The sequence below is a fragment of the Leptidea sinapis genome, chromosome 39 (genome assembly GCF_905404315.1).
Source record: "Leptidea sinapis chromosome 39, ilLepSina1.1, whole genome shotgun sequence".
Classification (NCBI taxonomy): domain Eukaryota; kingdom Metazoa; phylum Arthropoda; class Insecta; order Lepidoptera; family Pieridae; genus Leptidea; species Leptidea sinapis.
The window spans coordinates 258,129-271,100 of record NC_066303.1 but is presented as its reverse complement, the minus strand read 5'-3'; the positions used below and the strand labels follow the sequence as shown (position 1 = coordinate 271,100).

General features: G+C 33.7%; 1 protein-coding gene across 1 annotated transcript in view; it reads left to right on the top strand.

The window, feature by feature from the left end:
* Positions 1-976, top strand: part of LOC126976085 (neuroendocrine convertase 1-like) — a 37,197-nt gene extending 36,221 nt beyond the window's left edge. The window contains exons 11-12 of the mRNA XM_050824271.1: positions 360-493; positions 571-976. The gene's annotated coding sequence lies outside the window, so the exon portion shown is untranslated. The remainder of the gene's footprint in view (positions 1-359; positions 494-570) is intronic.
* The last annotated feature ends 11,996 nt before the right edge of the window (positions 977-12,972 follow it).

Below are 12,972 nucleotides of genomic sequence, written 5' to 3'. Positions count from 1 at the left end.
TTTATAATTCATTCATAAAACTTGCACGTTTTAAAATTCTCACTCATTAAATAAAATAATTAAAAATAAGAATTTGAAGGTTCGATTTTTAATTACCACATATCAATATTACCTTGTCATTGAATAAATGTGGCTGTATAGGCTCAGACCCTTTTCTTGTCCTAATAATGGACGAAGAAACCAAAAACCGGATGGTACTGAAACGTGACGCCATCTTGCCGTAACGGACTTCCGGTTGGATTGCATTGTTGTCCGTAGTCGCGCCTAAAGAAGTTTTACTTTAATAATGTTTTCAAGTTTTTGAAGCTAAGAAGGTTTCACTTCTGGCATGCAGTTCTACGAAGATCTGTTTTTTTTAGGAACAAAGTTGCAACTATTAAGCCAACGTCCAAATGACTACTCTGATGCAGGCCTGTCCAACTGGCCTTTGACTTCAGTGGCAACGTGGGGCGAAAACCCAAATGGAATCTGGGCAGTTATTGTGCAAGACGGGGTAAAATATAATGTTTATCAAATAAATATCCAATGAATGCCTTTAAAAAAAATAAACTAATTTGATGATATTTTCAGACAATTGAATTTAATAGAGGCGAGGTGATATCTATGGAATTAATAATGCACGGAACCTTTGATATGCCGATGTACATGTCCAACGGATCTAGAAAGTACACAAATAAATATAATTTAAAAGATATCGTCATCAATAACGAATTGGAATCGAGTGAAAATAATTTACCAATAGTACCAGGGCAACATGAAACGCAAGAGGTGGACTCTATCGATGAAGAGTTGTTGAGGCATCACCAGAGCAAAGTATATCTTACAGATTATAATATATAAGCCGAAGAAAATATGTTTTCAATGAAACAATGAATATCGTGTGGTTATTCTAAGAATTAAGGAAATAATATTATTATAAATTGCATGACTGTGCTTCCCAATTAGTAAGATACTTAATAATAGTTTTGCTTTCGATTATCTTGGTTTTTGTAATGCCTCCGGCTTCTTTTTATAAATAAACTAAAATTGGATATTACGACTCGTGGGCCACTATTAAAATATAATATTTTTACGAAAACACAAAGTCAAACATTTTTACTTAAGTGGATGGGTTCTATAAAATACTTTGAATAGTCAAATACCATTTAAAATCGATTTGTAAAGTTGCTCTTGTTGTGAAGAATCGGCAAGAAAAATACAAACGAGCCCAAGGGCGCCAACACTCTTGCAACACTAGAGGAATCACAGGAGCGTTGCCGTCCTTTTAAGAAACTGAATGCTCTTTTATTGATGGCATCCTTTGGCTCATTTTAATAAATCATAATATTATAAAATCAGTCTATAATTTATCGATTAGCGTTATGTTTTTTCTTAATTTCGCATCTATCAATCTAGGTAAGTCTTAAAGAGAGTTAAATCAAAAATCTCAATTTTTGTAGTGATGCATTCCATCGAATTCCTTAACTTGCTATTAAAGCGTAGCGACTAACAAAACAGATTAAAAAATAGTTCAACATCTCAACGCTAGATGACGCCGGTAGCTCTTGTTAATCGAACCAAGACTGTGACATCGCAGTCAGAGTAACGAATGATATTTAAAATTTAATAATATAATATTATCATTTAGAGTAACATGCAGAATGTACGGACTACAGACCTGTTGTAAACAAATCCGAGTTATTTAGAGTTGATTCAGAGTTGTTGATTTAACCACGAAATTGTACTAACATTATTTCGAGTTATCGCCGTTTCTATGGTAAGTGCTAAAGCATTTTGAGTTGGACAAGTGTTGATAGTAAGGTGAGTAATAGTTTTGTTTTTATTTAGAATTGTTACCGGTGTTTATGAATTTGTTTTGAATTTATAGTTCAGTCTGTTTTGTTGACTCATTTTTTAATTTCTTATGTTTCTCTAAAAAATATTTTAAATTTAACTTTATTGCTAGTGGTGATTGGAGTATTTTTATCACAATAATATTAAATTTTCTTCCTAGAACTACACATTTACTTAAGAGTTTTTTAGTTAGAGCTGCTAAGATGGCCACATCATATCAATATTTCATTACATCGAAGCTCATAAAACCGAACACGTTTCATGGTGACACCGTACTTAGTCAGTACATCTTTCGGTTAGTGAAATTAACGTTCTCTATTTCACAAACAAATGAATGAATGATGGACGGCTTCATCATTCATAAAAGTAAGAGCCTCACTAAGGTTGTAACTTCTAGTTCATCGTGCAGCACAAGCAGTGACAGCTCTGAGAGTTTATCAAATACTATTATTAGATCTTCGGACACACATAACCTCAAAATTTATGTGAAAAAATCAAATAACTAATTTTTTGTATTTTTATTTTTATCTTTTACAAAATATTTTTTTATTCCACGAAATTTGATGGAAAGGAACCTTTTAATAACTCAAATATACTGTATTTTATTGATTAGAAGTATTAATATTTGAACTGACTTAGACTCAAATATCGAAAAAGAGCCCTTATTTTCAGTAAAAAATTCGCCCTTCAAAATATCAGCCTTTTCAATAAAGTCGGTGGGCTTGGTCAGATCGCCCGTTATTTATTTTTTCCTTTATTTTTGTTATATTCTTTTCCATTTCCAATGGGTTGCTTCCTACAATTATTTTTTGTTAATGTTAAGTTTTTGTATTAACGATATTTGTTGGATCAGTCGGAATAAAATTGGCCACCTGGGGGATTTTAACGAAAACGTTCTTCCGTTTGAGATAAAACAATATACCTAATGTACAAAATGTTGAAATTGTGTATCTTGTACTTATAGGTCGATAGAAAAGTTCCCGACGGCAGAGGTCTATTTTTTAACCATAACATACGAACTCATTAACTTTTTTTTAATAATAATCATTTAAGTCTAATCATTACATATACGATTAGACTAAATTATTCCCGAATACGTACTCGCATGATCGGTTAGTTGTAAAATAATTAAAAATGTTGTTCTATTTAAATTTGTACTCTCTGAGAAATCTTCAGAATCTTCAAAAAAGAGCCAACTAAAAACGAAAACTAGAAACACAGGTTCTATTACACCAAATTAATTGATAAGCAATACTTATAGAAATAACTACAAACATTAAATTTTCAGCCCAATTTACGATATATATCCACAAGATTCATATAAAATAATCCATCGATCAATACAGATATACCCCACGCTTTTTTTAAATAAAATATTTTTTTTATTCACACTATTATTAATTTATATTTACTGAAATTTTAAACACTATTCTTAATTTAAATTTATTAAAATGTGCTTTCTATTTTTTCGTTAGGTTTTCTATAAAAAGCGTGTTTTTTAGTTTTTTTAAACTATTATTTTTAGTCCTCTAAGTTAGCTATTTATATTATTATATAAATAGCTTCCTACCTTCCTATGTTTTTTGAGGGTTTTGAGATAAATAGTTTCTTTTTTCTAAAAGTAAAAAAAGGTTACTTTTTCGTTTTTGATTGTTTTTACTTTATCTTTTTTTTTTTATTATTGTTTGTTTTAACAAGTGAATTAATCTCTCCTTGCAACTGGCGGGTGGGTTCGTTAATCATTTAATTTAATTTAATTCTATTTGTATATTATTTTTTAGTTTAGGAAACTCGTTGCAGGTATATACTTTTGGATATTATTTTGTATAGGATTAATTTTTGTGTAATAGTATAAGTAGAAATATACAGTAGATAATTTTTACATATTATCAAGATTCAAAATGTCACATAACTCTAGCCTTGATGATTTTCAGTCTATAGTCTCTTCTGGTTCTAGTGGTGAAGAAAGTTTTGAAAGTGTGGCTCATATTCCTATTGACATTGCTCTCAGTAATCACTTCCCCGACACACAGAAAAACTTTAATATAGTTCACCTCAATGCACAAAGCATTCCTGCACATTATCTTGACCTTCAGGCGTCGTTTGATTCTAGCAATGTTCATGCAGTACTTATTTCTGAGTCGTGGCTTAAGCCTAGCCTCCCTTCTTCCTCTTACTACCTTCCAGGCTACTCCTTCGCAACGACCGTGTCGGTAGAGTTGGTGGTGGCGTTGCAATCCATCTTCGACCTCACCTTCCGTTTTCAATCATAAGTTCTTCTAGTGATTCCTTGTCACAGAATGAAGTTGAGTGTCTACTTGTTGAAGTTATCCTTTCACATACAAAAATCCTTCTTGGGGTATTCTACAATCCATCACTTAATGTCGATAATTTCACTTCCTTTGATCATATCCTCGAGGAATTTGTACCACTATATGATCACTTGATTTTGATGGGTGATTTTAATACCTGTCTTCTTAAAGATGACCATCGTTCAAAAAAGCTTTTGTCCGTTACTGATTCCTATAATCTCCATATCCTTCCTCTTACAGCCACCCACTTCTTTCCTCACTCCACTCCGTCCCTTCTTGAACTCATCATAGTCTCTAAGCCCGAGTATGTAAACTCGCATGGGCAATGCTCTGTGGATGCTTTTTCCTTTCACGATCTTATTTTTCTCTCCTATAAAGTACGCCCCCCTAAACGTAAACCCCAGATACTGATGCAGCGGAATTTTTCTGGGATGGATATGCAACGTTTTCTATAAATGCACAAACTATTGATTGGGATGTCATTTTTAATTCTAATAGTATCAATGATAAAGTTGATCTTTTTAATTCCTTGTTAATACAGCTGTATGATAAGCATGCGCTAGTTAAACCCATGAAGATAAAGCATTTACTTGCTCCTTGGCTTACTGATGATATTAAAAAACTGCAAACTTCTTAAAATCGAGCTAAATCTATTTATAAACAGAATAACTCTGATCTTAACCGGGAAAAGTTGAAAGATTAAGGAATCGTTGCAATACAATGTGCAGGGACGCGCAGCGACGCCACATCTACTCGTCTGTTGAGAACGGCGAAACCAGTAAAGTTTGGAAATTCCTAAGAACGCTAGAGTTGGGAAGCAACAACAAACAATTACCAATAATCTAAATATTGAACAACTTAATCAACATTTCTGTCAAAATTCATATTTTCTTGACAATAACACAAAAGCTCTTACGCTTAAATCCCTTTCATTAATCCCAACCCCTGATTTTCCATCGTTCCACTTCTCTCCCTTCACTGATTGTGACGTTAAAAAAAGCATTTTGTCTGTTACACCTAAGGCCGGTGGTAGTGATTGCATTAGTCGTAATATGATCCTTCCTATCATAGATATCCTAGTTCCTATAATCTCTCATATTATTAATTTTTCCATAACGTCTGGCCAATTTCCTGTATCCTGGAAAGACGCTAATGTTATTCCATTACCAAAAATTTCTAAACCACGTAATCTTTCTGATTATTGCCCCATATCTATACTTCCTTTTCTTTCCAAGGTTCTTGAACGCTTAGTCCATCAACAATTCTCTATATTTATGAATAAGCACAGTATTCTTAACCCTCTCCAATCTGGTTTTCGTCCAGGACATAGAACAACTACTGCGCTTATAAAAATTACCGATGATATCCGATCTGGCATGGATAAGCAACAGCTCACAATACTTACACTACTTCAGTAATGCCTTCTGCACTGTTTACTTTGATATTTTGCTGAGCATGTTGAGTTCCATTAACGTATCTCCAACAGTGATAGGGTGGTTTCGAAGCTATTAACGTGGGCGTCGGCAAAGGAATAAGATTGATGATAACACTTCGACCTGGTCTAACCTTTCCGCTGGAGTTTCACAAGGCGGTGTACTGTCTCCTCTTCTTTTTGCAATTTTTATTAACTCTATAACTAGATATTTAACTTCCTGCTATCATATGTATGCCGACGATCTCCAGATATACTCACAATCTTCCCTCGAGGGTCTGCCTTTAGCTATTAAAATCGTGGAATGGAGTACTGCCCATGGTCTAAAAGTGAATCCGTCGAAATCTCAATGTATTATTGTTGGTAGCACACAACTAACCCATAAAATTGAGTGGGGTAATCTACCTCCCATTTGTGTAGGTGGAACTCTTATTCCTTTTAGCTGCTCTGTTAAGAGCTTGGGCGTGTTCATTGATCGGAATTTGTCTTGGCACCATCAGTTCAAAGAAGTTAGTAGGAAGCTTTGTGCTGCCTCTCACTCATTAAAAAACTCCAAAACTTTCTTCCCATTCCCACGAAAACTTTACTCGCTCAATCCCTTCTCCTGTCCATTCTTGACTACGCTGACATTTTATATGTCGATTTAACCGAACTCCAGTTGGATAAGCTTGAACGATTGCAGAACATGTGTATTCGTTTTATATTTGGACTACGTAAGTATGACGACTTGTCTGAATTTCGCAAAAAGCTCAATTGGCTACACTATACTATACTCGGATAGAGATCCGCTAGCGTAGAAATTCCCATATACTTATACATCTCTATCGTGTGTTCAGTCTGTGTGTCTAATGTTCAGCATTAAGTTCTCACCAACTATATCTTCGGTCTGTCCATAATCTCTTACTTTGTACACCTGTTCATAAAACTTCCTTTTTCAACAATTCATTTGCTGTGCAAGCTGGTAGCCTATGGAATTCTCTTCCCTCTGAAATCAGAAAGGCTCAAACTCTGCAATCTTTCAAAACAATTCCCATAATTATTATTTATTACTGTGACAAATTCATTACTAGTTCTTTTCTTGGAATTATTTCATTACAGGTTGCCTGGTAGAAATCGCTCTTAAGCGATAAGGCCGCCTATTGCTTTTTGTAGTCTTGATTTTTGTTATGTTTAATTATTTTGTGGTGTGCAATAAAGATATATTTCATTTCATTTCATTTCATATTGGGAAAATCAATGCTTATACTAAATTGAAAAGACGCTTCTGGCTAGATGCGCCTTTTAAACGTAGTAATATCGAAAACGCCCTTCATACCTAGTAATATTACGACAATTTCCTAAACAAAAAGACATTTATAACGACAAACCAGCTTTTCAACTTAGTATTATGCCTGATAAACTGATGAGAGAAAATTATTAATGTAAATTATTGATTGGAATTAATATGTTGCCTAGTAAATCAAACCTCAGATCTTTTTTTATATCAAAATAATTATAATAAAACAGAAGTGCAATGTAGGAAATGACATTTATTATTTTATGAAAAAGGTCTGTGACAAATTTTTGTTAGAGACCATTCTGGTAAGGATTTGTCACAGACTTCTCTGCTAAAACTTAGTAGAAAAATTCTTATCATTTAATTAAGAAACTTTAACACGAATATAAGCTTATCTGGTTATATCAAAATTAATAATTTAAAAAACAATAAATTGTCTACCACGTTTCCTTTTTCTATTTGAAGGGAACCTAAAACACTATGCTTTTGTTAAATTTTTTGTTGTACTCTAACAGTATGTCCTGCATTTTTTATCTTAGTGCGACTTCTGATGACTTCTGTTTCGTACTCTGTATGATTTTTCTTAAATTCGGCATGCTTCTCTACTATCTTGCAAGTTTCTAACTTTTTTCTTTGTGCTTTGGTGAGACCCCAAAACAACAAATAAAATTTGATAACAACATTTTATGAACGATGTGGGACTCGAAACCTCTGGCGTTCCGTGTCAGTGCTCTGCCAACTGACCTAACCGTTTGAGTCATAAAATCTTGTATGCTTTGTTCAACTCTCAGTAGGTCACTGAAAAATGATGAAAATCTTCGAAGTTTTAGTTTCAAACCTCTATTGACATGTAATAATCCTGTGTAATAGCTTGCTTTGTCACTCATTTTACGACCTGATAGGGCTTCGTGCCATATTATAACAGAAAAGCTAGTTTGAGCTATGGATTTTATCTTCGAGTTATTATTATTTTACAAAAATTAGTATATGTTATTTTGTGTATCTCCAACCCCACACAGATTTAGCAAAATATATAATAAGCATAAATAAAATTAACTCAGAGAAATACATTGACTTATAATAAATAGGCATGTAAATTTAAAAAAAAGTTGATGCAAATGCAAAATACGATAGCTTCGTACGTAAAAAAATATATATTCCTTAGCATGTGCAAACTTGACATACTCCCTTCTCCAATGCTAAGAGTTTAGACGCAACTGCGAAATAAATTCACAACTTCGAACCCCGCTCTCTCCCGCACAAACACCGTACTAAGTAAAAAAAACAGGCGCCGAACTAATTTTCCTCATAATAAGATAAAAAGACGTATCTACGCAGAAGTGTCTTTTTTTCTTAGTGTAATCCAGAAACGTTTTTTTATTGTAGGATCAATTTAATATTTCGTAAGAGACTAAGACGTTTCTAAGAAAATGCGTTTTTTCAACGTCGTATAGACCAGAAGCGGTTTTTCATCTTAGTGATGCCTCCCATGAAGTGGCGTCTTTACGACAATTTCCTAATAGGGTGGTAATAACTTCAAGAAGTCGCCTTGTAACTGTAAGAGAGGGTTAAAGGAAAAAGAAATTAAAGCAAACACTTTTTTAATAACACTTTATTATTTGTAATTTTAAATCTCTATGTAAAATAAAAACACTTTACAAAAATAAACTTTAGGGTTTTAAGGAACATAATGGATATTAAAAATTATTAATAATAAAGTAACATAAACGTAATTTTTTTTTTGTAATTTAATAAAATACTACATAATACGTAAGAATGATACATAATATCACAAATATAAAATAATTATTTCTTATTAATTACCGAATCAATATTAATTTCAACATTTCGGTGTATGTATAAAAGAGCTAAACTTGAAATTCTTTCTTGGCCCATTGTTGCTCTCAGCCAATTTTTTATTATTTTAAGTGTTGGGAAGCTACGTTCTGAAGACGCAACACTTACAGGCATTGTAGAAACTATGTGGAGCGCTAGTTTGATGTGCGGAAAAATATCTGCATCGCATTTTGCATAAGTGCTTATAACATTGTCTGGCAAATCTTTTTTCAACAAATCTCTCCAATGCTGAATCCACAAATCTATTTCTGAAACATTATCTTTTATTGAAAGGAATATATATATACGCGCATCGCGTGCCGTTCACACCGGCTCCCGTGTAAAATAACAATTAGGTAAAAATAGTAATTCCACTAAAATCTACAATATGTTGTTTTAAATTAAATAAGCAAGGCAAATACGTGCAGTGTGTGACTTTTGCAAGTTCCTGTGTTAATATAATAAAGTTAGGATATTATAATAGAATATTTATTATGTGTTTTTAAACAGTGGTGATTTCAAACAATTACGACAACAGAGTGCTACATAAAATATAAATAACTATACACAAGTGAAACAGAATAATAATGCTTCTTTACTGATACTTCTTTAGAGTGATTATAATCATAATCGTAGATTCAGTGCACTTGTCGAGTTCTGTTCATCGTTGTGACTCGTCGTGTGTTCTCGAATAAATACCTACTTAGTGGCCGCTCTTCATTTACGTACTGCTGTCACTGGAATAGATACTATTATTTCAATCTTAATCATAACTGCTCGCATAGCTCTGTGTAAACGACTACGGTCAGCACAGGTTGACATCAGTGGAGTGGGTCGTGGTTCCAATCCAAGAAATTTATTTGCATTTTTTTTATTTTATAATTTGTTTATATCTAAAAATTTATTAATATTATTTTTTGTTAGAATTTATTATAACTGATATAAACTTATAATGGCCCCTTCAAACATTTGTGCTAGCTGTCATAATGTGTTGCCAAAAAAGGATTATTTGTGCTGCCATATCTGTAAGCTAAAATACGATCTAGATTGTGCAAATGTCCCACGCAAGCGCTTTATTGCGATGGTCGCAAGACAAAAAGCGTCATTCAGGTGTCCTGAATGCTCTGAGAGGCAGCCTAAAGATGACAATGCAAACACGTTATCGCGAGCTCGCGCAAATTCCGATGGAAGCGCCCATGATATGAGCTCTCAAGAAACAAGCCCCGGAAGTGAACCTTCATGCTCTGATAATATAACACAGCGAATAAAGCCCTCACATAGATCCCCTCCACAGCTGCCAGAAATAGAACCATTTGTTACTGAAGAAAAATTGCGAGATATTTTACAACAGGAGTTATCTTCAGTCCTCACCGTGACAATCAAACGATTGGTTACGTCGGAACTTAACAATCTCACTGAAAAGGTAGCCGAGTTACAAGACACAATCAGCTTCCTGAACCGACAATTTGAAGACATAAAATCATCGCTAGAACAAAAGAATATTGACATAGTCCATTTAAAAAAAGATAATGAGAGGTCTACTACTCATCTACTGTACTACTACTCATCATCTATCGATCTACTGTCACTGATCTAACGAACCGGTTAAGCTCCGTCGAACTTCATGTACGGGAGAACAATATACTTATTAATGGGATCCCAGAGAATAGATCAGAGAATTTATTTGAAACTGTAATTCAGATTGCCAAGACTGTGGACTGTCCTCTCACTCAGGATGATGTACAACACGTGACAAGAGTGGCTAAATTAACAAATGACAGTAATAGACCTCGATCCGTCGTAGTTAAGTTAGGTACCCCGCGCAATCGTTCTGGCTGCTGTGAACAAATTTAACAAGAAGAATCCGCAAGATAAGTTAAACTCTCGCCATCTTGGTATTGGAGGAACTAAAAAACCTATATTTGTATCCGAACATCTAACTCCATTAACCAATGCTCTTTACGCGGCTACCCGTTTGAAAGCAAAACAGATGCAGTATAAGTTTGTATAGATGCGCAATGGGCGCGTTTTTACGAGAAAAAATTAAAACTGCCAAGCCTTGCTTATTAAGAACAACGAAACCTTAAATCTTTTAACTTAATTTAGTATATTAAATTGTAAACTTAGTATATAATTGTAGCTTAATAATTTATTGTTTTTCTCTACAGTTTTTTTATAAGATGCTAAACATTTATTACCAAAATGCTCAAGGGTTGAGAACTAAGACGACAAACTTTCAAAAGAATTTATCAACTTCTAATTATAAGGTCATCGCTCTTACCGAAACTTGGTTGAGATCCAGTATTTCAAACAATGAATTATTTGACAACAGATATACCGTCTATCGTAGGGATCGTTCGAGTTCTAGCAATACTAAATCAGATGGTGGAGGAGTTATGTTAGCAGTCTCTAAGGACATTTCTTCTTTCAGAGTTGAGTCATGGGAATCAGATGTCGAGGATTTATGGGTCACATTACATGTTAATATTAATCAAGCAATAAAAAAACTTTCTATATGTGTGGTATATCTACCTCCACCTGTAAAAATTGAGACGTTGACACAATTTTTGGACAATATTGACTTAGCTTTCAACTTAAGCGATGACGTCATTATAGTTGGTGATTTCAACCTAGGGTTTATTAACTGGAAGTCACAAGCAAACGAAGTTTTTATGACTCCCTCTAACTATAACAATACTCTTGGCTTTGCCTTAGTTGATTTTATGTCTATGAATAACCTAAAGCAATTTAATTGTATTAGTAATAGCGATGACCGCTTTTTAGATTTAGTATTGAGTAACATGTCATATATATAGTATCAGCCCCACCTGACGTGTTAAGTAGGACATATACGTATCATCCTAGCTTATTGTTAAATATTGAAAGTTCTGGAATATCATTTTTGCGAGCGGAAGGTAATGCAAAACTAAATATTTATAAAGGTGACTATGTTTCTATTATCAATGATCTGAAAACTATTGATTGGAATCGAAGGCTATGCGTCCATGATAACGTAAATAGTATGGTATCTGAGTTCTATAAAATAATTAACAATACCATTAACAAATTTGTTCCTAAAACAACCAACACGAGATCTAAATATCCGGTATGGTTCAGCTCTTCCTTAAAAAAATTGCTTGCTGAAAAAGAAAAATTACGTAAGAGGTTCCGAATATATAAGAATCCTAGAGATGAATTAGAGTATCACATGATTAGAAAGCGTTGTCATAAACTTTATGATGATTGCTATACTAAATACAAGCGAAATATTGAAGCAAACATTCCAAATAATCCAAAATGTTTTTGGAGTTTTGTTAAAAATAAAAAAGGCGGCCATTCAACACTTCCCTCTTGTATAAAAATGGATAATGTTACAGCACAAACAGCAGCGGATATTGCCAATCTATTTTCATATCAATTTTCTTCTATATACACTTGTGGTCAGCGTCGCGTTCGCAGTTCTAGTCTAGTCGATATTGGTTATGTTCATTCTCTGATGTCCCTGAGCTTCAGTGAAGCTGAAATATCTCAGAAAATAAAAGGACTCGACATTAATAAAGGAGCTGGGCCAGACTCGACCCCCCCCCCCCCCCCCCGTAAATACGCCCTTCCTCCCATGATACTACAGATGTGCCCTATTTCGCAGTGTGTTTAACGGACTTCTAGTTGAAATAGAAAAAATAAAAAATATCGGTAGATGCGCCTTTTTCTGATTCTGGTTCCGAATATATAAGTATGTCACTCATTCTTATGACGGCAGTATAAATCGTGTGCGGTTTGTATTTTATTTTAATGCGTAATTACGCCGCAGCAATTAGTTGTACCGCTTCCGTTCTGAAAATGTCGATGTGACAAATGACAATCAGCGTCCTTCAATAATGACAAAATATTTACGGTTGTAGAAGCTCTATGACACAATGTACCGCGGCTGAGCGTCAAGTCAATATTAGTTTATTTGTTTCCAATTTGCAAGGTTCAAATGGCTCCTCAACAACTTGTAGAATTAAGGATATATACTGTGTTATTAATAAACGCAGTGTAAAGTTACTCCAAGTTTAAAACTGTATGTCATGTAATTCTACAATGAAAAAGGTGATAAACAGAAATAGTTGTAAACTTGTAATTAGTTTAGTTCGCGGTTAATGACACAGATAGAACGTGAGCTTAATAGTAAAGTGAGTCGTGTTTGATGTCAGTAGAATGGTGTGGGTAAGTATGTAAGTAAGTTATAATACCTAATATAATAATTTACTTTAATTTATATAATGTTGCATCATATCAAA